The 27,701-nt window shown below is 45.2% G+C and overlaps 1 protein-coding gene across 4 annotated transcripts in view; it reads left to right on the top strand.

The window, feature by feature from the left end:
* THSD4 (thrombospondin type 1 domain containing 4) overlaps positions 1-27,701 on the top strand; it is a 435,377-nt gene that overhangs the window by 12,302 nt on the left and 395,374 nt on the right. The window lies entirely within an intron of this gene.

The following is a 27,701-nucleotide window of genomic DNA, read 5'->3' as shown; positions in this document are numbered from 1 at the left end:
AATGAGAATGAAGGCATTGGTTACGTTGTGGAGTGGCAGGGGTGTGTGGGATTGGGAGCAAGACAGTACTGCCTGGGAGGAGCATTGCCAGGTACTTAAAAGATCCCGGGCCTGGGCGTGCAGCTCCCCTTTTGATGATTACTCCATCATGCCCCCCAAGAATAATTATGTATAAATAACTATACACAAATAATTATAAATAATTAATAATGACAATGGGTCAACCAGCCTCAGAATTGACATTGAAGACATTGAAGTGGTGGATAGCTTCTGCCTTTTAGGACTGACGGTCAACAGTCAAGGATCCAGCAGTCAAGAATTACGCTGCAGACTAGCTCTTGGTAGGGTTGCTATGAAGGCCTTGGAAAGGATATTGAGATGCCGTGATGTGTCTATACCTACAAAGATTAGAATCGTTCAGACAGTGGTTTTCCCCATGACACTCTATGGAAGCTGGACTTTGAAGAAGCAAGATAGAAAAAAATATTGATGCTTTTGCACTTTGGAGCTGGAGAAGACTTGGGAGGAGACCATGGACAGCCAGGAAAACAAGCAAATGGATCATAGAACAAATCAAACCAGAATTTTCACTCAAGGCACAAATGACCAGGCTCAAACTATCATACTTCAGACCCATTATGCAAAGACCTAGCTCCCTTGAGAAATCCATAATGCTGGGAAACATTGAAGGAAAGAGAAGAAGAGGACGACCAGCAGCAAAGTGGATGGACTTGATTACGACAGCCATGAATGCACCATTGAGAGACCTTAAAGGCCAAGTTAAAGACAGATCATCCTGGAGAGAATCTATCTATGTGGTTGCTAAAAGTCAACACCGACTTGATGACCCTTAATCAATCAACCAATCATCAATCAATGCTTAATAGAGATATTAGTCTCTAAAATTCTAATGCAGCACCTCCGGTGGAAGGAGCAGAGAGCTAGGTGAGGTCAGCTAAGAGCTCTTGCCCCTACTTTGTGCTGGTGACTCCACAGCTGCCCTTTCATTCTGGAAGAGGTCATGGAGGAAGGAGGTGGCTGATGAGATTAAGGTCTCTGAGCCACTCATTGGGGGCCCATGCCCTACCCCTAAGTGATGTCGCTGCTGCCTGGCCCTGGGCAGGCTGGATCTCTCCATTTCCATTATGTCCAAACTTCACTGCTGCTTCTTTTGAATTCTCTTCTCTTCTTCTTAAAAGCCCCAGATATTTCTCCATCATTCTAGCAGAATTTGCATGTAAGGTGTGTTAATGTGTATTGTTTCCCCGATTATTTCTATCCACATATTGGTGCAAGGTAAGTATCTAAATAAATATTTCCCCACAAACATACAGAATGCATAGAACCTGTAGAAACTGCCATATTTTATAAAATCTGATCCACTGGGAAGCCAGGAAGGGTCTGGAACCATGTGTTCTGTTGTGAACATAGCGACAACAGAGGAATTTGGTCACACCCCTGCCCGGCCCTGATCCAGTACTAAGTTAAAGAAAGGCAACACATTGATATATTTAAAAAGAGGTGGAGTCTTTTTCTTATCTACTGATTCAACAAATGCTTCCTTTGGTTTTGTGATGGTCAGTAACACTCCGAGGAAGCTCTTCTAAATTGTTTGGGTTTGAAAACAAGCACTTTATAGAATATGGCTTTGCTTGTTTCAAAAAGATACTTTGAAAATTGTTTAGGTATACCTGAGAAACAGAAGTCCCATTCACATGTACGATGAGTGTGCAGTGTACATAGGTACAGTTATACACATGCTATGTTGAACGCAGATACAGCAGGCCCACTTCTTATCCATATCCTGAATTTCAGGGAACCTGTTTCCAAGTTCACTCTTAGGAACATAGGAAGCTGCCATATACTGAGTCAGACCATTGGTCTATCTAGCTCAGTATTGTCTTCAGTATTGTCTTCATAGACTGGCTTCTCCAAGGTTGCAGGCAGGAATCTCTCTTAGCCCTGTCTTGGAGATGCTAGGGAGGGAACTTGGAACCTTCTGCTCTTCCCAGAGTGGTTCTATCCCCTCAGGGGAATATCTTCCAGTGCTCACACTTCTAGTCTCCCATTCATATGCAACCAGGGTGGACCCTACTTAGCTAAGTGGACAAGTCATGGTCGCTACCACAAGACCAACTCTCTTCCCTTAACATGAACGCAGGTACAGTCAGTCACACAGAAACATGTACAGACATCTGGACACTTGTACAATATAAGGTCATTCACACAACCAAAAACTCAGTAGGACATGTGTCCTAACCAGGTTTGGGAGCCGCACGCTGACAATATTTGGTTGTGTGGGAGCAAAGGGCTAGGTAGGAGGAGGAAGAAGTGATTGTGTGGAATCAAGGTAAGAGGAGAAGCTGGGGAGGGCAGTGTTGCCTCCTACCTTAGTCAAATGCTGGGTATGAAAGCTGGGGAGGATGGTGCTATCCTACCCAGCTCCTGTCTCTCACACAATCACGCCTCCCTCCACCTAACTAGTTTGCTCCCACACAACCAAAAACTCCCAAACCTGGTCAGGACACTTGTCCTACCCAGTTTTCAGTTGTGTGAATGACCTCAGTGCTTGAATAGGACTTGAAACTTAGATACAAAGTTGCTACATAATCATTTTTCAGTTTCATCCCCCAGCCTTTTGAACTGTAGACCCCACTGACCTTTGAAAAAGTCCATGGTTCCTTGGTTGCAGGTGTTCATTTCAGGCATTTCAGGCTGGTCCTTGTGAAATTTGCATACAGTGAGGATGGAGCTGTGGCTCTGCCCCCTGTGGTGTGTGCCCAAATACACAGTGCAGCTACCATGGGGAGTGCCACTCTGTGCAAGTGGGAACCTTGCCAATGGGGTTATGCATTGGAATTGGCAGGGATCTCCAGATGAATTTCAATGGTTTGATAGTAGGGGCATGGAAAAAAAAATGCAGCGATAGCTTCTGTCAGAGTCGACCACCTTGCCTGCAAAAGCTGGGGCTGTCTCAGAAATGGCTGGTGCCTGGTAGAGGTTAACCTGCATCCGCAAAATATGGCTGTTTTAGCAGGCCCTCCAAACATTGAGATTCTGTGGATTATGTTATGGAAACCAAAGGCCCCAGCAACTGGAGAATGCTAATAAAACATCCTAGTAACAAGAGCGTGCAAGTACAACAAATTTGTACATGACAAACAGATGTAGAGGTCATGGACATGATCGCTAGGAATTCCTTGAACAAGTCACGGAGAAGCTTTCTTCACATGTGAACTTGTGGGTTATGAGGGATTCAGCCCCCCCTTGAGAGCACCCCCGAAATGATCTCCCTGTACCTCCAGCACCTCTGCCACTTGCTAATTTTAACCCAAGGTTTGGGAAGAAGCCTCTTACAAAAGAGCTTCTGAGGGATCTGCAGGAACTTAAAGAATTCCATATTTACCCGAATCCAAGATAAAGCTTCCCCTCAGTTCTTTCCTGTCAAAAACAGAGGGTGGTTTCTTTTCTTCCTAAATTAAGAGTCTTTCTTTTGGGTAAGTAAAGGTATAACCTGTATTTAACCTCTTATCTTGTAAGGTGCCATCTTAAATTCAGAATTGCCTTCTGTTCAGGTAAATATGGTAAATCCCTCTGAATGAAGATGGGTTCCAAAGCCTTAGTAGCACACACCTAAGTTGCAGTAGGCAGGCTGGAGTAGGACAGCCATCTTAAAAACAATGTTTTTCAATATATCTAATACTTGAACTAAAGGAAGTGTGGTGTTTACAGGCAAATGCAAAGATGGAGAGAGAACCAAGAGTGAAAAGGAAAGTGTAGTAAATGTCTTATTCCCTAGCTGTATGGTGTGGGTCAGGCCAAGTGGCTTGCTTCTTAATTGAGGAAAAGCTTCAAAATTCAAGTCATCTTTTAAATGAAAATTGCTGCGTCTTCATTCTTCAGAGAACAAAGATGACTCCAGGTGAAGGAGGAGACCTGGCCGCCACCTTTCCATATGTCCTTGGACATAAGACCACCTTGAGATCTCTCATTTTCTGAGGGAGGATAGGGCATGAGAGAGCCTGACGTGTTTTTATACCCAGAAGAGTGATCTTGGAACATAGACATCCATGGAGCATCCAGGTGTGAAGGCTCAGGCGATCAAAAACATGAGTTAGGAAGACACCCGTCTGTGCTGGAGACCACTTACTCGCAGGGGAATAAAGGATTCCGCCACTCCGCTGCTAACTGAGCGAAGAGGCACCTTTTAAAAGTGGTGGTTCTCTTTACTGAGCAGGGGGAGAGCAACTGGTCCTCTCCAGCCCCAGCACAGCACCCCTCCAGTGGCTGTTGCTGGGGTCTAGCGTATGTTTCTTTTTAGACTGTGAGCCCTTTGGGGAGAGGGAACATTTGTGGAAAAAACAGTAGGCAAATATTTGTAGTAGAACAGGATTTGGGGAAGGTATTTCCAGACTGGCAGAGATCACATTTATGTGTGGAGAAGTTGTACATGAACAAATGTCTGAGTGCCCGTCTGAGCAGAGGGCTGTTTTCCATGGAGCCAGCATTTCAAAATGGAGACTTTGTACAGATTTATTTATTTATTTATTTATTTATTTATTTATTTATTTAACATGTTTTTATACTGCCCATACTTACGTCTCTGGGCAGTTTACAACAAAGTAAAAACAGAAAAAGTAAACATTAGTTAAAACAAAAACAAGCAAAAATTAAAATGTTACGATTTTAAAATTTTAAATAATATTTTAAAATAATATTTTAAAATAGCATTAAAACCTTTAAAACAATATTTAATTAAAAGCCTGGGTGAACAGATGCATCTTTAAAGACTTTTTTAAAGCTGTCAGAGATGGGGAGGCTCTTATTTCAGTAGGGAGCACATTCCTAAGCATTGGGGCAGCAGCGGAGAAGGCCTGTCTCCGAGTAGCCACCAGACGAGCTGGTGGCAACTGCAGATGACCTCTCCTGATGATCTCAATTGATGGTGGGGTTCATGACAAAGAAGACATTCTCTTAAATACCCAGGGCCCAAGCTATTTACGGATTTATAGGTTATAACCAATACCTTTGTATTTTGCCCGGAACATATCGGCAGCCAGTGTAGCTCCTTCAATACGGGAGTAATATGGTCTCTCTGAGATGACCCAGAGACCAACCTGGCTGCTGCATCCTGGACCAACTGCAGTTTCCAGACTATGTACAAGGGCAGCCCCACATAGAGCACATTACAGTAATCCAGTCTGGAGGTTACCAGCAGATGTACCACTGTTTTGAGGTTGTTCATCTCAAGAAACGGATGCAGCTGGCGTATCAGCCGTAGTGGATAGAAAGCACTTCTGGCTACTGCCTCAACCTGGGACACCAAGGAGAGGCTTGGATTCAGAAGCACCTCTAGACTGTGTACCTGTTCATTCTGGGGAAGTGTGACCCCATCCAGAATAGGCAGATCAAAATAGTCTCTTGAGTTCTGACCCCGCACAATGAATACCTCTGTCTTGTCTGGATTCAGTCTGTTTGTTATCCCTCATCCAGCCCATTACCGCCTCCAGGCAGGCATTTAGGGAGGTTATGCCCTCTCCCGATAATGCTGACATGGAGAAATAGATTTGGGTGTCATCAGCATACTGATAGCACCCTGCACCAAATCTCTTGATGATCTCTCCCAACGGTTTCATGTAGATGTAGACAACATCGGAGACAACATTGGAGTCTTTGTCACATAGCTTTCTGCTGATAAGGAGGGTTTGATGTTGGGAAGTACTGAATCATGAAGTTTCCCACCAGCAAGCTGGAACGGTACATTCCCAGCAGACCTGTACTAGTTCTGTATTTTTAAAATCTGTAGATCAGCTTCTATCTTAACCCTGAATTAGCCATCTTTGAATCTTGACTGTATAGGTAAGGTCTGTGTCCTTTGGAAGGGTGAGACCTAAGCATTCTAAGGCTAGATATTATACACAAGAAGTGAATGAGATGGCAGAATTTGGCATTGTACCAATTTAGCATGCAGATGTGTGAGGACACACACATCACTCTTAAATGCATGCAAAAACAACTCCCTGCAAGAAAAAAACTAGCACATCCATGGGAGAAGTTCTGGCTCACCTGCATACTGAAAAAATATTCAATCTCCCACCTGCAGTAAAGTGGGACAGTCCATTCGAATGCCTGGCAATTCGGCTGCCTCATTTTGCTTCATCTGCAGACAAGTCCCTATTCACAGACTTGGAGGTGGTGTGTGGAGTCAGACATGATATCCTCAAACACTCTCGTGATGATAATTCTAGCCTTAGAATTTAAGAATTGGAATTCGTTCTTCTGCAATCAAGCTTTAATTATTATCTTTATTATTTTACTTCGATTGCAGCTGCATCTGAGCAGTGCTAGTTAATTTAGTTTAAGTGGGGCTTGATACAGAAGGGATTTGAAGAGGAAGAAATTGCTTCCCTTTGCCAAAACAAAGCAATTGAGTTTATTCACTCCTGGGAGAGGAGACTGGCGTTCCCCATATTTTAATGTTTACCACTTAAACCTCCGGTCATGGTTTCTGAATATTGGCTGGGGCAAAAATGCTGCCGATAAGTATTTTTTCCTGGCCACATGTTGCAAAATGTGATTTGATGAGTTGTCTCAGGATGTGTGCCAGCACTAATCTCCATTAGACCGAATACAGGAAATTGATGACCTGCGATACAGCGTACTGTGGAGTCAGTGGTATGTATCGGGTACATTGAGGAGCAGGTTTCTTAAACCTTGTTGCAAAACCTCTTTAAGAGTTGATATTTAAGACCAGGATCCAAAGAACCACACAACTTGTTCTGTGTACTAAAAGCCAAGAGAGTCCAAGAGCTCTGCTAAATGGCATCAGAGTTCTGTCTAGTCCAGAATCCCATTTCTTAGAGCGGCCAATCAGACACCCTTTAGGAAGCTCACAAGCTGGGCATGAAGGCGAAGACCCCTTTTGTTTTCCCCATTTACAAACCTGCACCATCATGGCCACTTTCTGGGAGAAGCAATGGGCGAAATTGCCCCTGGGCCTCACATATGGAGCAAGGTGGGTGGGGGGACCCCATCAAAAGTCTGGCCCAGAATTTGAAATGTACAAAATACTCACAGGATGTGTACCTGATCTGAACAAAGGCTATAGAGAATAAGGAAGATCAGGAGGTATCATTTACAAATGTATGATGAGTATTAATTGATATTCGTAATATTGTAATTTAACTAGACAAAAATTTACTATATAATCAAAACTTTAGATAAATGCAGAGTCCAGTAGCCTAATCATAAATGCACAATGTATACCAGCTGGCTTAAGTAGAGTCTCTTGAAGGTATCAAAATATAGAGGCGCTTCACACGAGCAGTATGAAGTGCCGAGAGGAGGTTTGCGGGTAGAGCGGGTGTGACCCGCTCTCCCCGCAGACTATCACTCACCTGTCACCGGGTGGGCAAATCGCCCACCTAGTCGAGCGGCGACTTGTCTCTGGAGTTCCTGCACCCGGCTGCGCCTCGCCCAGCAGCTCTGGGGATCGGGCGGCCCACAGCCCTGAGCCCCAGTAATGCACCATGCGAGTGTGTGCTGCATTTAAGAATTAGCATCCTTCACCCCAAGTCCTAAAGTTTGTGGCTTAAGCCTCATGAGGAGGACAGCTGGCCTTGTGGTAGCAAGGATGAATTGTTCTCTTTGCTAAGTGGGGTCCACCCCAGTTTGCATTTGAATGGAAGACTACATGTTGACTCACATGTTGACTACATGTTGACTACAGGTTGACTCAGCCTTCCATCCTTCCGAGGTCGGTAAAATGAGTACCCAGAATGTTGGGGGCAATATGCTAAATCATTGTAAACCGCTTAGAGAGCTCCGGCTATAGAGCGGTATATAAATGTAAGTGCTATTGCTATTGCTACATGTGTGAGTCCTGTAAGATATTCCCCTTAGGAGATGGGGCCACTCTGGGATCGGCATGGCTGCTTGCATGTAGAAGATTCCAAGTCCCCTCCCTGGTAACTTCTCCAAGATAGGGCTGAGGGAGACTCCTGCTTGCAACCTTGGAAAAGCCGCTGCCAGTCTGTGTAGACAAGACTGAGCTAGATGGACCAAGGGTCTAACTCGGTGGAAGGCATCTTCCTATGTTCCTATGTCAAGATTAACTCCGCCCCTCTAGGAGCTGAGGGCAGACCACCTTGGAAGTGAGATCTTTGTTCCATTGGCTGCTAGCAATGCCCAGCATGTGTCAAACTGCACAGCGTTCAGAAGGGGACAGCCCAGAGGTCTACCCCTTTGCCCCTGAATTCTCAGACCACTTTCAGACTGCAGCCCAAAATGGGCATGTGATCCTGACACAGAGAGAATTAGGCCTTCACATTTTAAGGAGAGAATTCTTGTGCAGCCTGATTGACACATGTGGTTTGCTTTGAACAGAAAAGGTAGCTCGTTGTTGCCTCCCAGACAGTAATTTTCATAAACTGGGAGAGGCTCGAGAATAATATTTCCTGCTGCACGTTTCCCAGTACTGTACGGATGTCCCCTTTTGACCACCACATCATTTTTCACTGGGCTGGTGATATATCATGCTGACATTCACTATGCTTTAATCTCTGTGTACACATGCTCACAATTAGCTGTGGAGAAGTATTTATTGTTTCCTAAGATCTTGCTAATAAGATGGATCATAAATAAGAGAGGCTAGTAAGCTGGGCCCTCGGCCCAATTCAGAATATGAATGTGGGAACTGAACCAGCAATCCTGTGAGGATGGCAATTTGCTTTGGGATACCATCATATTGCTGTTGGCAGACCCCAATTCCTGAAAGGCTCATGCTGATGGCGAATGGAAAGATGTTCTAAACAAGCAGAGAAAGAGGAAGCACTGGCTAGAAACACTAGCTGAGCTTTCTGACTAGATGTATCCATGCAATCTTTGGAAAAGAGTCAAGAATTTGTATATTTGAGTATATTTTAGGATCGCAGGCTTTGAATGCTCAGTTTTTAATGGTTTTTTAAAAAGGTGAGTGTATTCTTTTATCTTGTATTTATGCTTTACTGCATTTTATTGTTTTATCTTGCTGTTAACCACCTTGGGGTCTTAGGATGGAGCGTAGTATGTAAATAAATAGGTAGATTAATCTACTAAAACTGGCTGGTTGACCGGCGACAAGCTTTAATTAGCAGCTGCTAGGTCTAAAAATAAGGAATCCACATCTCTGTGTACAACTGCCTACCAGTATCCCCAGTCACAATGGCCAGTAGCCAGGGATGGGGGAGAGCTGTTAGCCAACATCTGTCCTACTCTAGAGCTACAATCTGAAGACTCTCCCTAAGGTACCAGAGTGATTCCACCCACCAGGGCTGGCAGGCTGGCTCACTTCAACAGCAAGGGCTACCAAACAGGGGCATAGCTGGAGGAGAGGGGCCACGTTCACCCTTCTCCCTGGTGGCCCCTTGGAGTGAGGGAGACAATGAAGAAAATAAGGAGGGCTGGAGATGCCCCCCCCGGGTTCTTTGAACCCATTTGCTCAATTATAGCTACACCCCTGTTACCACCAAAGGTTCCTGTTGAGAGTCGTACTTTGCCTTGGCATTAGGCAAGGATGGTCTTACCTGGTTCTGATTTGTTCTCTGGCTCTTTCTCCTGGTTACTGGCTCTTATGGAAGGGAAGTTAGAGGTCTTCTAGTATAGTCCCCTGATCAATACAAGCATCTGCTAGTATACGTATACAAATGATATTTATACACCGCTTCTCAGCTGCTGGGGTCAAGGGCATCTCTGAGTGGGTTATCCTCCCCACGTACTCCTAGGCAGGACAATGTTAATTAGCTGAATTGAATGCTTATATAGCCTGGGGAGGATGACCCCACCCCAGTTCTTCCACTCCTGCAGTGCTCCAGGCAGCGTCTTTCTCTCCAACTTGATATTCATTGCCTTTCATTTTCCTCTTTCCCCCTCTCAACCTCCTTTTTCACTGCTATTCACTTTTATCCTAAAAGAAAGAAAGAATTCCAATCTCCTTCTGAACTCTCCTCCTCCCTTCCTCCTTCCCTGCCCTTTTCCACATGGAGCGCGCAGGGAAGACTCGAATCGTACTCATTCCCAAAGGGAAGGGAGAGGACACAAGGGCTTTCTCTTAGCTACGAGGGCCCCCAGATCGCCTCCGCCTGCCCAGGCAACACTGCCCACTCTACTGCCGTCCAGCCAAGCCCAGGACGCCACAGCACACGATTTCCCGCCCTTGGGGCATGAAATGCGCAGCAGAGCGGCCCAGCAAGAAATGGACAGGAGCGGAGAGAGCTCACACATGCTCTCGCTGCTCTCCTTGAGGCTCTGACAAGCCGTGGACGCCAAACTAAAGCATCCACCCCCACCACGGGAGAACTCAAGGCCATGCTCAGTGAACAAGCTTCCCTTGCCACGCCCACTGAAGGGGACATGGCGGACTGGCGGAAATGCGAGGAGGATACCCGACTGACGGAGCAGCCCTCACAAAGCCCCGTCTCTGCAACGACTGGGCAGACCGAGCTCCAGAGAGGCGAGTGGGAAGACAATCAGGACTTGGTGAGACCTAATCCGATTGCATGATCTCCTTCCCCTGCAGGCGGGTCCCTCTGGTGCAGTGGGCCACAATCTCCTTCTGCCCCATTACTCAGATAAATTCCTTCATAATAGCAGGATTGGTTTCAGTCTACAATTGCTGAATCTCTCCAATCCCTTAAAATGCCTCAAAAAATAGACCTACACACCCATTGGAGAAAGCATGGCAAATGCTCAATATTAGTTGATGCCTCAAAAGATATATAAAGAGACTGGCTCCCTTCCGGACCCCAGACACTCTCTTTGTTTCATTTCTCCCCGGTTCAATGGGCAAGGCGGACTCTCCATCCACAATAGCTAGGTGGATCCGGGCTTGCATCATTATAGCCTATGAAATACAGCACCTCTGACACACATCCGAGCTTATTCCACCCAGGCAGCAGCCACCATGGTAGCATTCTCAACAATGGTTCCGGTGCATAAGATCTGCAAAGTGGCTACTTGGAAGAATCTATCCACCTTCACCAAGAATTACAGAATTGACACCCATACATCGGCCCAGGGTGCCTTTAGAAGCTGCTGCCCCAGCAGTAGTGGGAGATGCTTCCTCCAGGAGATGTTGTTGGGCTGTGCTCATTTCCACTCAGAGATGTCCTTGACTCCAGCAGCTGAGAACGGAGCATCGGTCACTTACTGTGAAGCCTTCTTCTGACTGCTGGAGTCAAGGACATCTTGGCCCACCCGGTCAGTGCCTCTACCTACTTCTGGATCCTACCTGTTTTGGCCACAGTTTTCTGCTGTGGGTCGACGGGTACCAGATCCAAGGACTACCTTCATCAGCAGGTCTTCAGCCTCTCAGACGACACGGACGTGTACAGTCTTCCTACATATCTCTATATAGTTCTCCTTTTCCAATACTGTATGTGTTTACTTTTGACCTCTGTTCCACTATCCTTGCGCCTTCAGGCCTGGAAGAACTGGGACGGGGTCATCCTCCCCAAGCATTCAATATATGCATTCAGTGAATGCGTAGGCATTCAATTTAGCTAATTAACATAGTCCTGCCTAGGAGCACGTGGGGAGGATAACCCACTCAGATATGTTCTTGATCCCAGCAGCCAGAAGAATCCTTCCCGGTAAGTGACCAATGCTCTGTTTTCAACAAAAGGCTCCCAAAGCAGTTTATATAGATTTAAATAAATGAATGAATAAATAAAAATGGTTCCCTGTCCCCAAAGGGCTCACAGTCTAAAAAGGAAACCTAAGGTAGACCGCAGCAACAGCCACCGGAGGGATGCTGTGCTGGGGATGGAGAGGGCCAGCTGCTCTCCCCCTGCTAAACAAAAACCACTTTTAAAAGGTGCCTCTTTGCTCATTTAGCAGGGGATGTATCTGCTAGACAGAGCATCCTAAACAGATGGCCATCCAGCTCCTGAAAATGTTTAGCGAACAAGAGTCCACCCACTGCATGAGGCAGGCTGTGTCACTGTTGAACAGAACTTAGGGTTAGGAATCAGGGAGAAAGTCTCTGGCCTGGGGTCCCAGGAAGGAAGGGCCTGGTTTTTTCCCCTTCAGATTTTCATGAAACCATATCTGCAGGTCAGCTAGTTCTGCCAGCACCTCTCAGTGGTCTGCAGGAGCTCTGGTTCTCCGTCCATAAGGATCATAACCTTTCCAGCTCTTTTGGAAATGGTGAAGATCTGGGGGATGCCTCATCCACATGGCCTACAACCCATTCTAGCATAACTGCTGTCAACTGTGTGTGCCTTACTCAATATTTGCAGCCAGCTTACTTCTCTCCCCTACAACTTAAATCAGTACTGAGACCTACAATCTGTTTGTTTTAAAAGGCATACTTATGTCTGGATTTTTAACCAAGAAAAAGCTACAGTGACTATGTATTTATTCAGCAGCAAGAATGTGCTGGGAAGGATATAGCAAAGAGAAATGGCATAGGCTCTGCCCCAGATGGATGAACTGGGGATCTGGTGGGGAGAGCAAGAACACGGACCCATCTCTCTCTCTCTCTCTCTCTCTCTCTCTCACACACACACACACACACACACACACACACACACACACACGATATAGATATAAGTCCAAGTTCTTGCTCTCTCCCCCAGATAGATAGATAGATAGCATTCTTAACCTGACCTTTCTTCAGGGAGCTCAGGATAGCATCCTTGTTTTCTGGCAACAGCCATTTCCCTCACAATGCCCTAAAACGATTCAGTGCTTGGGGCACTGTGGGGAAAAATTGGCACTGGCAGAAGTGGCTGTCAAAAGGATCTCTGCTTGAAATGCTTAAAAAAAAGCAAAATGAGTTTACCATTGTGCTATAAGTAAGTGTTCCTCTCCTCTATTATGAAAACAAATGAGATCCAAAATGAGCTGAACTGCATATTTGGAAGCTTTTCTCATTCAATTCATAGTGAAAGGTCAGGTCCATTTATTGCTATATAGCGACTTGCCATTATACAAAATGCAAAACTATATCAAAGCTATATCAAAACGTCATGCACACTGGACATTAATATATTATAAATTGTTATAAAAATAAAACAAGTTGGATCATAACACCCTGCTAACTTGGCAAAGAGGCACATTTTTAACATGGTGGTTCTCTTTATTTAGCAGGGGGAGAGTAACTGGCCCTGTCCACCCCCAGCACAGTACTTCCAGTGACTGTTGCTGGTGTGTATCTTATGTTTCTTTTTAGATTGTGAGCCCTTCGGGGACAGGGAGCCATCTTATTTCTCTATGTAAACCGCTCTGAGCCATTTTTGGAAGGGTGGTATAGAAATCGAATAATAATAATAATAATAATAATAATAATAATTATAATTATTATTATTATTATTATTATTATTACACCAGAGGAATGCCAGCATCTCTGTGATAGTCTCCAACAATTTATAACATTTTCTTTATCCTTCGTGTACAATAGTGGTGCTTAAGCAAGACATTTAGCTGTCCTAAATGTAACGTACTTTGCAGTATCCTGTAACAAAAACAAGTTTTATATTCAGAAGAATATCCTGTCTCTGAGACTAACTAACAATGAGTGGATATATTTAGTGCAAAGGTCTTCACACATATCGGATTCAAATATAAAATGAGTGAGACCTTCTGTAGCCTGGAGATTGCAGAAACAGAGGCCGCATTCACACGTAACGTGGAAGGTTCCGCTTCCTGCCTCCTGCTCTCCTGTCCGAATTTGGACTTAATGGAGAGCAGGCTCTCTGCAGTCAGGGAGACTGCAGAGAGGAGGGGGATCTGGCTGTGCGGGCTTCCTTCTTGCTTGAAGGACAGCCTGCACAGCCAATCACAGCCGGAGAGAGAGGAGCTTTCTCCCTCCACTCAAGGACAGCGAATGCAGCCTTGAGTTCTGCATTCACACATAATGCTGGGGCTCTGAGACCTCGGGTTGGAAACTCACTGAAATCTCGGTGAAACCCACTACAACCCAAGGGTTGAAATTGGAGTTTGGAGAGCAAAATCTCAGGTTGCTCTCCATGCAGAACTTGAGTTCCCTGTGTTTATAGGTTTGGCAATGGGGCCCCTTCAGTTTCGTGTTATGTGCAAATGGGGCCATATTCGGTGTCTTCTAAGATACCCTTAATTTGGCCCTCTCATTCTGTGAGAGGAAGAATGTTCAGTTATGCTGTAGAAAAGGATATTACCTTCACATCAGTTAGCTCCTTATGCAGGGGTGTTGCTAGGTATTTAAAAGACCCGGGCCCCAGGCCCACAGCCTCTAATTTAATAATTACACTCAATCATACCTTCCCCAAGAATAATTACACCTGCTTTTAAAAGTCTCTACTATTATAATACAGCCCCTATGAAGGTGGAAGCAACAGATAGCTAAGGGAGGTCAGGAGTCCCCCCCTCCCCCCCAGCTCCATGCAGATGCTTCCACTATTGGAAGGGGTCAGGGAGGAGGGAGGGGGCTGATGAGAATCTGGGCTCTGGGCACTTCACTGGTGCCTCATGGGCCACACCCTAATGGTGCCTCTGCCCTTACATAGGTAGATGTAGCATAAACAGGTGGAGCAAAATGTGTGTAAAATGCATTTGATTAACATCTCTGCTGTTTGTATTGGCTTCTCAGTATCTTTAAGTCACTGCAAGATGGTGCACTTGACCCTGTCACAACCTAGAAATAATAAAAAAGGGTGACGGCGCACCCATATTTAAGGTAATCAGCTTCATTTCTTATGAAAGAAAAAACACCTAAATGGATCTGATGGGCCTTTTCTAGAGTTGCCCCGGAACTCTGGAATACGTTTCCTAATGAAATTAGGGCCTCCCCTTCTCTGAGTGTTCTTAACGACCTGAAAACATATCTGTTTAGTCGGACTTTTTTCATTTGTAGTTTTGAAGTTTTGGGCTTTAGGGTTTTTTATTTGTATTTTTGAATTGTTTTAAATTGTGTCTATGTTTGAATAGTTTTTGGATTGTGAAATGCCCAGAGTCCTCTTTGTATGGGGCGGTATAAAAATGTAAGAAATAGTAATAGAAATAAATAAATAATTTGGACCCATTTTTTCATTTGTTCTAAAAGAAAGGCACACACTTACTACCCTTTGCTCTGGGAGTTGTTTGAGGGGGAAAATGCAATCGCTCTCTTTTGATAATGTGATGCCGCATGTCACTCACATCTCTTGAGTGATGGCTGCCCCGTTTTTTAATCCAGGCAAACAAATCTGTGCTTTATGCATAAAAAGTTTGGAAAATACCACTCAAGCTTGGGGGCTTGTCCACATTATTTTGATACTGTACCGACACAGACTGGACTCCTTTGTCTCACTTTTGAGTTAACGTCTCCTTCTAGTTTAAATCCTCCTCTCTGAAGAAGCCTGGAATTTGAGACTGTTTCTAACATTTTGTACAATGCTTTGTAGCCAGTTCTTTTGATTTCCTCCTTGACACACACAATAGGAGCACAGTACCATTATTGCGAAATGACAGGCTGCATAATAAATCTCCTATCGGGGCTTTGGCTGTCTCGGTGCTAGGTAAAAATAGGAGTCTCAAATGCTCTCATGACTGATGTCCTTCCAGCTCCTTCCTGTCGAGGGCAAGGAAATAATTCAAATGCATTTCAGAGCCAGCTTGTTTCTCCTACACCAATTTTTCTTCTGCAGTATGTCTTGAAGAATGAAGGCTTTCTTCTTGTCTTATACCACACCCTGTTGCTAAGGCTCTGCTGGTAACAAGTTCTTATTCCTCCTCCTAACCACCCTGTGGGTGATTTCCTATTATAATTCCCATTTAACAGGGGGAGTGGAGGGCAGAAAGAACAGGTACGCAGATAACAGAGCTGCTGTTGAAAATGATAGCTCTGTGTTCAGGTTTCCCCTTGCCTCTCCCATGAACATGTGGTTCAGTTTTCATAAGGTCAATGAATGACTTTTTTGAGGTTAGGTTGCTACCAGACACAGGGTTCTTTCTGTGGATGGCATCTAGAACTCTCTGGCAAACCCCTGCTAACTGGGCAGAGAGGCACCTTTTAACGTGGTGATTCTCTTTATTTAGCAGGGGGAGAGTAACTGGCCCTCTCCACCCCCAGCACAGGACCTCCAGTGACTGTTGCTGGTGTCTAGCTGATGTTTCTTTTTAGCTTGTGAGCCCTTTGGGGACAGGGAGCCATCTTATTTATTTGTTATTTCTCTGTGTAAACCGCCCTGAGCCATTTTTGGAAGGGCGGTATAGAAATTTAATGAATGAATGAATTTACTCTGCCTTTTAAATGCTAGATAAAAACATCATAAGAACAGCCCTGCTGGATCAGGCCCAAGGCCCATATAGACCAGCATCCTGTTTCACACAGTGGCCCCTCAGCTGCCCCCTAGAAGCCCACGGCAAGAGGCGAGGAGGGCAGCACACCCTCCCTCCTGCTGTTATTCGCAGGGATCTTGCCGTGGAATATCAGCAACTGGTACTGAGCCCCTGGTGGCGCAGTGGTAAAACTGCCGCCCTGTAACCAGAAGGTTACAAGTTCGATCCTGACCAGGGGCTCAAGGTTGACTCAGCCTTCCATCCTTCCAGAATGTTGGGGGCAATATGCTAAATCATTGTAAACCGCTTAGAGAGCTCCGGCTATAGAGCGGTATATAAATGTAAGTGCTATTGCTGTTGTAAGTGCTATTGCTACTTGGAGGCATCTTGCCTCTCTGGCTGGAGGTGTCCTAGAACCCTCCAAGTAGCAGCTACTGATAGACCTGTCCTTAATAAAGCAAAAGCCAGATACCAGGCAAGCCTTCCTGGAGAAAATATTCCAAAATTGGGCACCACCCTGAAAAAGGTCATCTCCCAAGTTAATTTCTTATGGCAGGAGCACCTCAAGAATGTTACTGGAAGACCATCTTAACAAATGGACAGGTATAAGTGGAGAAATGGATCAGTCCTTCTAGGTGGTCCTTCAAGATTCCCAGGCCTCAAGCTGTTTAGGGTGATGACTTTAGGCTGACACAGAGCAATTGCTCTAATCTTCCTCTAGGACAGTTAAAATGGGATGAGCTTCTGTATCCTGTATCTCCTCCTCCTTCAGGCAGGAGAGCTGGTACCTGGGTAATATTAGTGCCCGGACTGCCCCTGCCATTAGACCTCCCACGAGGCCCCCCTCAAACCTACTTTTGGGGGCTTCCTACCATGCTGAACCTCCTTTTTTAAAAATTGAGGCTGAGGGGGTGGCTGCCAGAGGGAGGAGAGGGTGAGCTGAGCAGTCCCTCCCCGGCAGTGGTGGCAGCTGCTGGAGTGACTGCTGAGCCTCTCTGTTCAGCCCAGCGGCTCTTGCTAACTGTGAGGTGCACCTGCGCAGTTGAGAGAGATTGTCGCAAGCCTGTGACATCACTGGCTTGTGACAATCTCTCTCAACTGTGCAGGCATGCCTCACAGTTAGCAAGAGCTGCTGGGCTGAATGGAGAGGCCCTGTGGTCACTCCGGTTGATGCTGGGCCGCCGAGGGGGAGGACTGCTTTGCTCACCCCGCCACCAGCAGCCACCCCTTGGCCGCGCAGTAGCTGGGGAAAAAAAAGTAGGTTTGGCAGAGTAGGCATGGGGTGGCTGCAGGAGCCCCCCCCCCGGAGCTTGGAGGCCACAGACCGGAGCCCCAAGGTCCAGGAGTTAGAGAGCCTCTGTGTGGTAGTGAGCACAAGTTGCTGCCTTTGCTAAGCAGGGTCCACCTTGTTTTGCATTTGGATGGGAGACTACATGTGAACGCTGTGAGATACGAGAGGACCATAGATCATAGGCAGGGTATCTGTTTTGCATGCAGGAGGTCCCAGGTTTCTGAAAAAGAAGGGTGGCAGTCCAGTCCCCCAAATAGCAGAGCAAAACCAGTTTGGCGAGAAAGCAGCAAAGCAAAGAGGCCTTGAGACAGTTCTTTAGTGTTTAAGAACTACATGGATTTATTTAAAGAAAAGGTTACAAACAGATGTGAAAGAGCCTGCAGCTTAATTTTGGCTGTAGCTTGTGGCTGAAGACAGTGACCAAAAACAAACAGCCATCTCTGGAGAGACAAAATGGAGACTAACACTGGAAGAACAAAGAGGGGAGGAGACCAGCACTTTTATCCATGACCTTAACTCCTCCCCCACCCCACCTGGCATGGTCACTACCAGAGAGAGCTGATGCTACCAGGGTCCTAACTCCAGCAGTTTCCTCCCTGTCAACTCCAGGTAGGTCTGAGAGACACTCTTGCCTGAAACCTTGGAGAACTGCTGCCTATCAGTGTAGACCAGGCCTGCACAACATAAGTCCCGGCGGGCATATCTGGCCCAGAGGGACTGTTCTGCTGGCCCACAAATAGGAATATCCTGCAGCAACAGCAGGAGCCATGAAGAAGTCTTGGCCGGCCCTACTGACAAGCAGCTGTGGCTTAGTGAAGTTGGCCACTTGAGTCCAGATGCTGCCCATTTCTCTTGTTGCCCCCCCACCCATACACACACCTGGGCGACAGCCCACTGACACCATCCCTCATCCATCTTTCCCCTTGCCTTACCTGCCGACTCCAGCCTGGAGCTGGAATGCAGTCCAGATGCCCCATTGACTGAGTAGGCCACCTCCAGCCTCAGAGACAAGATGCCTCTCAGCCCCAGTTGCAGGGGAGCAACAGCAAGAGAGAGGGACCATGCCTTCAGCTCCTGCCTCTGGGCTTCTCAGAGGCACCCGGTGAGTCACTGTGGGAAACAGCATGCTGGACTGGATGGGCCTGGGGCCTGATCCAGCAGAGCTGTTCTTATGTAGGGACAGGGTCTATTTTCTGACCACTAATCTTGGTTAAAGTTGATGCAGAGAAATGATCCACAAGTAACTAATAATGGTTTTCATTAATACTTTTGATAATTTTTAAAATGTAAATTAATGTGCTTGGCCTCCGCAGACCAAGGCATGGGTGGTTCTGGTCCACCAAGGTACATCTGAGTAGCGCACTCCTGGCATAGACAATACTGAGCTAGATGAACCGAGAGTCTAAGTATACGGCTGCCTCTTGTGTTCCTGCATTACTCTGAACTCCTGGTAAAAAGAGTGGAATGCGAAAGGGCTAAATAAGAGGAGAAATGTGAGGTGACCCTTCGGAAATTCTTGGAATAGCTGGACCTTCTAATGTTTGTTTTGAAACACGTGAGACACTGTCAACATGTGCTGTAAACAAAGCCATTTATTGGCAACTCTGAGTGTGTGAAATATCTCTGCAGAAATTTGGCGTTTTTGCATTTCTTTGCAAAGTTTTGTGGATGGATACTGGCATACTCCCAAACAACGCTCTTACTGCAAAAGTATGCAAAGATTTATTTTCCTAAAGATTTTTATAATTTCCCCAGCTATCTTTCTTCACGCAAATGCCTGCGTTACAGCCAATTTCTGAAACTTGCCATTGGAAAACTGGCATGATGGCGCTGTTTGCGTTATCGATTTTCTGCTATTGTGCTCAAATCCCTCAGTAATTCATTCTGAACTCTAGAGTCCTCTCATAGCTATATGCATATTTATTACATACGTGTAGAGCAGCAGTGTGGTGTAGTGAAGCGGTTCTCAACCTGGGGGTCTCCCGATGTTGCTGAACTGCAACTCCCATCAGCACCAGCTACAATTTATTGTGTCTGGGGCTGATCGGACTTTCAGTTCAGCAACATTTGCAGGCCCCCAGGTTGAGTAGGTACCAGTCCCTGCTCAAACTCAACGTATTAATGTCTGACCTTGAGCTAGTTGCTCAATCTTGAACTACCTCATCGGGTTATTGTGAGGGCAAAAGGGAGGAACTGAGCAATGGTGAAGCCAGGGAACAGAGGCCCGGGTTCTGCCCTGTCCCTGGCGGCCGCATCACTGTGTGTATGCTGCATACGCCAATGACACCCCTTGAGCGTGGTGTCATGAGCATGTGGGTGAAGCCTGATCACTGGATGGCCTGTGCGAATGCATTCCCAGCCAGCCTTTGCTGGCTGGGGGCATTTATTTCCCCTTTTCTCCCTCCAGCAAGGGAGAGAAAGGGAAATACAGTAAATGCACCCAGACAGCCTTTGCTGGCTGGGAATGAACTCCACAGGGTTCGCGTGGTCCTTCCGTGGCTCACGGCTAGGTTCTTTGAACCCATTCACTCAGTGGTGGCTCCCCCCCTGAAACTAAGTATGCCAACTTCACTCTGCCCTTGATTACTGCATAGGTAATACCAATATGTTTTATCTTCAGTATTTATCTGATTAGAATGATTTAATTTTCCTAAATGTGGCAATTTTTCTTTTTGCGGCATGTCAATCTTGTAAAGAGATACTCTCTTGATATAAGTACCCTCTTTTCTCAGTTGTCATGGATGGTGATTTCTGTATGGTGTTTATTCAGCTGGTCAATTGACTGTAATAAATTAATCTATCTATCTTTCTCAATTATTTTTTAACTGCCTAGAATGACTCAAGAGCTTATAATGTGGCTAAGTTCTCTTCTATAGCCAGTAAAATTCGCCAGCAGCTCATTAAGAATCAAATCTAGCTGATTTGTGTTTGATCACTATATCATAAACCTGTTGGTTTACTTTGCTGGGCTTCTGTTTGCAAACTGTACTGGCCTGTGACTGTAATAAAGTATGTGTGTGTATGTGTGTGTGTGTGTGTATCTATCTATCTATCTATCTATCTATCTATCTATCTATCTATCTATCTATCTATCTAGGTAATGCAACTCTGTGAAAAAGCACTGGGTGTGGGTTATGTGCAGCAGCGGGGAAGCTCTGTCTGTGGTGCTGCTGCATGTGTGAATGGCTCATTACAGATCTAAGTCATCACTTGATATTGCAAGAGATGAACCTGCATGGATGAACCCGCCCTTGGGCCTGGTTCACATGTTGAAAGTTGACTTCATGGCTGCTGAAAGGGATGGTGTTGCAGGCAGAGGGAACCAAGTGGTGGCACAGAGGAATGGGAGCAGGGATTGGAACGAACATTACAGAGGCCAAGCATACACACTACAACCAAAGGCACAGAACGTGTTCAAAAGGACCCAGGAAACACAATGGTCTTGGAGCATCTGAGGCTCCAGCCTTGCTGCAGCTGAGCAGATGGATCTGATCAGCCTGGATGGGAAATTATTTGGAACTCCATGTAAGAGCAAAATATAATAAATATTAAAAACCTACTCAGAAATATTTGAAGTCAGGAGGACTGGACAGATGAGATTTTAATGTGCATACATGCTTTCATGCATGATAAATTGTCTCTGCTGCATGCTGCTGAGGAATAGTGGTGAAAACTTAGTGAGTGAGAGGTTATCCAAAGGACACGCTTTGTACCTCAATTAATAAATTGGCCAGGCAGGGCCGCCCTTACTATAGAAACCACTTGTATACTAGTTGTTTGTGGGTGGAAGTATCTTTCGAGGTGCCCATGAAGAGACATGTGCTCTGAAATGGATGCTTGGGATTCTTTGCAATTTTGCACGAGATGCAGGCGTGCCACCATCTGTTGAGCCATGTCCCATCTGAGGTGACACTCTACGGTCTGCTTGCCATGGCGAGAGATTTTGAGGCACACTTCTCAGATGTGCAGTCCTATGGCTTGGCCATATGTCTTCGGCTGGAGAGCAGAGCTGATCTTGTGGTAGCAAGCATGAATGGTCCCAGGGTCCACCCTGCTTTGCACTTGAAAGGAAGACTACATGTGTGAGCACTGCAAGATAGTCCCCTCAGGGGATGGGGCCACTCTGGGAAGAGCACTGCATGCTTGCATGCAGAAGGTTCCAAGTTCCCTCCCTGGCATTTCCAGATAGGGCTTAGAGAGATTCCTGCCTGCATCCTTGGAGAAGCCGCTGCCAGTCTGTGTAGACAAGACTGAGCTAGATGGACCTAGGGTCTAACTTGGTAGAAGGCTGCTTCCTTTGTTCCTTTGACTTGGGAACAGATATTCTTAATACCTGTCTAATGTTAACCCCTGTTAACTTGGCGAAGAGGCATTTTTTAAAATGGTGGCTTTCTTTTATATTTAGCAAAGGGAGAGCAGCTATTCTGATTCATTTTGACATGGCATCCCTCTTCATCACTCGTTGTTGCTGGTATCTCCCTATGTTCATGTGTGCATGTATGTAGATTGTGGGCCCTTTTTAGGGCAGGAACCTTTTCCTTAAAAAGCAATATGTAACTATTTTTAGTAGTATTATGCTGAATGCTCCAAATCTGAAAGTTGACTGTTCCGTATACACATTTTATAAATATCTGAAAATGCTGTTATGTATTACTGACTGTTGACAATCATATCTGAAAAATGTGGAAGTGCATATATCTGCACATGCAACTTGAGATTTTTTTGCACCAGGTATGGCGTTATGTAACTAGTCTACAGAAGACCTCCTCCACTCCATCTTGACTGTGAGAAACTGCCTTTTTCAGGGGGAACCACATATTTTCACCCCTTCCTTTTGTTTGTTCTGTTTCGTCTTGGCTTAACATCCAGCCTGAAGAAGGGTTCTGTTAAACCCAAAAGCTTGCTCAGTACTTTGTGATGTTATTTATCTGTGATTGTTAGTGCTGACACGTCAATATGAACATTCAATATGAGCCTTTGGACCTTCACTGTATCATATGCACACACGCAGGTTCTTGTTAAAGGGATACTACTTTCTTCTTCTTCTGAACAGGCATTTGGCCTTATTGGCTGTTGAATTTAAATAAAAGAAGCCGGGTTATAAATCAATGGAAAATAGTCCTCCTGAAATAGCACTGAAGTTTCCTAGCTACTTCCACAAGAATTGTCAGTAGCAGCTGGCAAGACACACAAGCTAAGCAGAAAGATAAATACCAAGGGAAATTTAGTTTGGCTTGCCATATATTTAAGTCAACAAGGCAAAATAGATTACATAGTGCAGGCCTGTCCTGTGCTTGAGTGGGTTTGGGATATAAATCTAGATGAAATACAATCGCTCCAGGTTAAAAACTCTGAGCTGAGCTTTCTTGTAACATGTTTGCATATATGGATTAAAAGAGGACCCCCCTCCTCAATATTTAAAGATAGCATCATGTGATAGATGATAAGAGTTTGAAGGAACTACTGATGTGTCTTGAGAGTCCATGGAAGTGAAATTCCATCTGTTCATAATAAATGACCAGTCGAGACCCATAATCCCAGAGGAGATGTCCCACGGGGGCTAGAAAGTAAGAAATTACCAATGGGCTTCCTGGTTATTTTCATGCTGTTTGCTTTAGAGGAACTTGCTCCACATTAATTGGCTTTGTGTGTAAAATACTTTCTCAAAATCTTGTTTTGGGAGGTAACTCAAAATTTAATTTTTCTCCCTGTTGTATATACTGTAGCTTGAATACCATAATATGCACACATTCTCCCAACTAAATTACATAAATAGCCAGAAATTTTATGAGACATTTTATTGGATAACTACCTTATTAAAAGATCAAATAGTGACTCAATAAGAGATGTTTTGACTCTCTCCATTCATCCAGATAACATTATGTATGTATGTATGTATGTATGTATGTATGTATTTATTTATTGTCTCTAGTAAATCACAGTTCCAATTCTGTCCTCTCAACCCCTTTTCTTTTTTCGGGATGTCTTGTCAATGTTTTGTTTGTTCAAGATGCTGGCGTTATTCTTCAGGGTTCAGCTCCTTTCTGTGGCCCTCTAGAAGCTAAAGCATTTGGCTAGGTGGACACATTTATCTTTCTATGTGCAGGTGCACATGGATGCTAAGGCATTATGCAGTCATCCATTTCACATGCAGTGCGGCTTCTGGGTTATATTTTGAACTGTTCATCCCACATGAGAGGACAATTTGAGCTTTTCTAGTATGTCTTTTGCCAAAAGAAAACACTCCCCTGGCTTTAAATCAGTGGAAGACAGGCTATTGCATGATATATAGGAAGCTGCCTTATTCTGAGTCAGACCATTGGTCCATCTAAGCTCAGCATTGTCTACACTGACTGGCAGTGTCTTCTCCAATGTTTCAGGCAGGAGTCTCTCCCAGCACTACCTGGAGTTGCTGCCAGGGATTGAACCTGGGATCTTCTGCATTCTACTGAGCTATGGCCCCATCCCTTCAGGGGAATATCTTACAGAAGACAGCCCTCGCAGGGAATCATCCATCCACATGCAAACCAAGGAAGGCAGATCCTGCTTAGCAAAGAGGACTACTCATGCTCACTACCACAAGGCCAAGCTCAGCGGGGAAATGCTTGACGATCAAGCAAGAGGTTGCTGGTTCAAATCCCCACTGGTACACCTATATCTGGCAGTAGCGATATAGGAAGATGCTGAAAAGGCATCATCTCATACTGCGTGGGAGGAGGCAATGGGAACCCCCTCCTGTATTCTATCAAAGGCAACCACAGGGCTCTGTGGGCACCAAGAGTCGAAATCAACTTGACGGCACACTTTACCTTTACTACAAGGCCATCTCTCCTTCTCCGCAAAATGGAGCATGCAACAGATACACTGTAGTAGACCCTTCAGCAATATATAATCATATGGCTGTCTGTGGGGAGCTCTGGCAGTGGTCCTGTCCATTGGAACAGAGGTGTTAACAGCAGGCACGTCCCTATTTTCATCTATGGAATGCTGGAAAGTATGTTTTAAAAGATTCTTTGATTATGTCTTATGAAGTCCCAAAGTTCTGTGTTAGTAAAGCTGATATGACTCCCGAGTGTTGGGTTCTGAGGTGTTCAGCTGTGGAGAGCTTTTGAACTCTCAAGGCTATAATAGTAATGGGAGTCTTCAACTGTCCTGACATCTGGTGTAGTCTTAACTCTGTTAAGAGTGGGAGGTTCAAAAGGTTCTTGACCTCTTTTGCAATCAATCCCATCTTTCAGAAGGTGGAAGAAGAGATAAAGCGGTTGGCTACCCTGGATTTAATCTTTACCAACAAGGAAGAATTGGTTGATGAAGCGAAAGTGATGAGAACCCTGGAGGAAAGGGACCACTTGAAAGTCATGCTATCAAGTGGAGAGAGAACTGCAGGAAGTCAGATGTGTGCTCTAGCTTGCAGGAATGCTGACTTTAATGAGCTCAGAGAAAAAATTAGGCAGGATCCCACAGGAGGAAACCCTAAAGTTGAAGGGAGCTTCTGAAAAGCGAGATACTGAAGTCACAATGGCCAACAATCCCCATGAGAAGGAAACATGGGCCAGTGTAGATGCACACTGAACAACTTAGATGCAAAAATGGCATGTAGGAAATGGAAGGGGGGGCATGTGATCAAGGAAGGGTGCTCTGTTATCCAGCAATGCTCTTCCCCATGGCTATTGGCTAAGATCATTCTGCAATGTTTGCTCATAAGCAAGTCCTGTTCTGCAAAGTTCTCTTACAAAGTTACTTAAAAGTTTCCTCCTTGCAGCTTAAGCCTCGCAGGTTGCTTCCTTTTCAGCATGGCAATGGCTGATTTTTTAATTAGCATCCCTCACAAGCCTTGATTTCTTCTGAGCCTTTGCTTTTCTAACAAAAAATCTATAGGGATAGTGTTAGAAAAGCAAAGACTCAGAAGGAGCCAAGGCTTGTGAGGGATGCTAATTAAAATACCAGCAGTGGCTTATAGGAAGATAGGAAGCTGGCTGCCATATACTGAATCAGACCATTGGTCCATCTCTCTAAGTATTGTCTACACAGACTGGCAGCAGCTTCTCCAAGGATGCAGGCAGGAGTTTCTCTCTCAGCCCGATCTTGGAGATGCCAAGGAGGGAACTTGAAACCTTCTGCGTGCAAGCATGTAGATGCTCTTCCCAGAGCGACCCCATCCCCTGAGAGCAATACCTTATAGTGCTCACACATGTAGTCTCCAATTCAAATGCAAACCAGGGCAGGCCCTGCTTAGCAAAGGGGCAAATTCATGTTTGCTATAGGAAGATGCTGAAAGGCATCATCTCATACTGCGCAGGAGGCGGCAATGGTCAACCCCTCCTGTATTCTACCAAAGACAACCACAGGGTTCTGTGGGTGGGAAATCGACTTGACGGCACACTTTACCTTTGCCACAAGACCAGCTCTCATCCTGCAGCCATGCTGAAGAGGAAGCAGCCTAAGAGGCTTAAGCTGCAAGGAGGGAACCTTTAATTAACTCTGTAAGGGAGCTTTGCAGAGCAAACCTTATCCTAGCCGGCGGGGAGAGCATTGCTGGATAACAGAGTGCTATATTAAATGCTTTTTGGAATTGCACTTTTTATTCGGCTTCCAGCTGATCGCTGGAAAGCAATGCCTTAGCAGGCTGAGGGCCCAAGCAACTCTACATGACAAATGGCCAACCTGCAGGCATTGTGGTTTTCATGAATGCTGGGGCAGCAGGGCAGGAGAGAGAAGGAGAGACGGCGCTCCAGGAAGAAGAGGCAGCTGTGCCTCCTTGGGCACCACCCTGGCTTGTTCGGATGAGCCACTCCTACTTGGCCGTCCGTAAGGACCCCAGTGCAAAAAGCGCCATTCAGAGGGGTAGGGTATAAATAGATGGTTACTTATTTGGAGCCAGACCATTTTAGACATAGAATGAATTTCTGTGAGCAGACCACCCTCTTGAGTTAAGAGTGGCTTCAAAAACTGCTTTGCTGTTTTTAGTCAATTACAAGACCCGTTTGCCTTTGGGAGATCACATTGGATTTAGTTATCTGGCAGATAATGTCAAGTTCCTACAATGAACCGGTTGTGCTCTTTTTCAGCTTTGCTGGGCACCGAGCTCTGGGCATGGTGTGTTAAAAGATAAGCTCCAGCTTTCCCCCGGACATCTTTCAGTTATCTGATTGGTTGACAGAGGCGGACAATGTCTTATCTGTAAACAGCCCTGCTGTCATTTTTCACTTCAGTGCCCTGCACACTGAGCACCCTGTGAGTTGCAAAGACAAAAAAGCACCGGCAGCTGTTCACAAAGGCCGCGTCTGTTGCAAAGGTGGATTCTGTCTACCTGAAAAGAGACAGCATCTTTTAACACTGAGAGTTGATGCATGCATTATAAAGATTTCACATCCACCACGTGATTACTTTCTACTGCAAAGGCAAGCCAGGCATGTAGTATAGCTGTAAATCCTACATCCAGACACTGCATTGTCAAGAACTTGAGGCAAGCGTGGTCTCATTCTGGATTGGGCCTTAGGGTGAAAAAGCGCAAAGGATCACAGTGCTTCTGTGTTTTTAATAAATTAATAGCAAGTTCAGCACAGCACTTGATGACCCTCACTTCAGAGAATGCATTTCAATGTAATCTAAATCTTTCTTCAACCAACAAGGGAGCTATATACTGGATCCCCACTTAATAATAACCACCCCCAAAGAATGCAACAATAAAGTAAAATATGCAAATTACTAATATGTTTAAAATTTAAAATTACATAAATAATAAATACCCATTACATAAAAAGCTCACTGATGACCATAAAACACTTATTGAAATTTATCAGGAAAACACTCATAAGAAGGAACATAAATGGACAGTTAAAACCTACTGTGTTGAAGCCTTTTGGGAGGAGAGCTAGTATTGTAGTAGCAAGCATGAATTGTTCTCTTTGCTAAGCAGGGTCTGCCCTGGTTTGTATTTGAATGGGAGACTACATGTGGATACCATAAGATATTCCTCTTAGGGGATGGAGCCACTCTGGGAAGAGCAGAAGGTTCCAAGCTCCCTCCAAGATAGGGCTGAGAGAGACTACTGCCCTCAACCTTGGTGAAACTGCTCCCAGTCTGTGTAGACAATACTGAGCTAGAGGAACCAAGAGTCTGACTCAGTATATGA

This window comes from Hemicordylus capensis, chromosome 10 (assembly GCF_027244095.1).
Source record: "Hemicordylus capensis ecotype Gifberg chromosome 10, rHemCap1.1.pri, whole genome shotgun sequence".
NCBI classification, from domain to species: domain Eukaryota; kingdom Metazoa; phylum Chordata; class Lepidosauria; order Squamata; family Cordylidae; genus Hemicordylus; species Hemicordylus capensis.
This window is presented reverse-complemented; position numbering and strand designations above follow the sequence as displayed.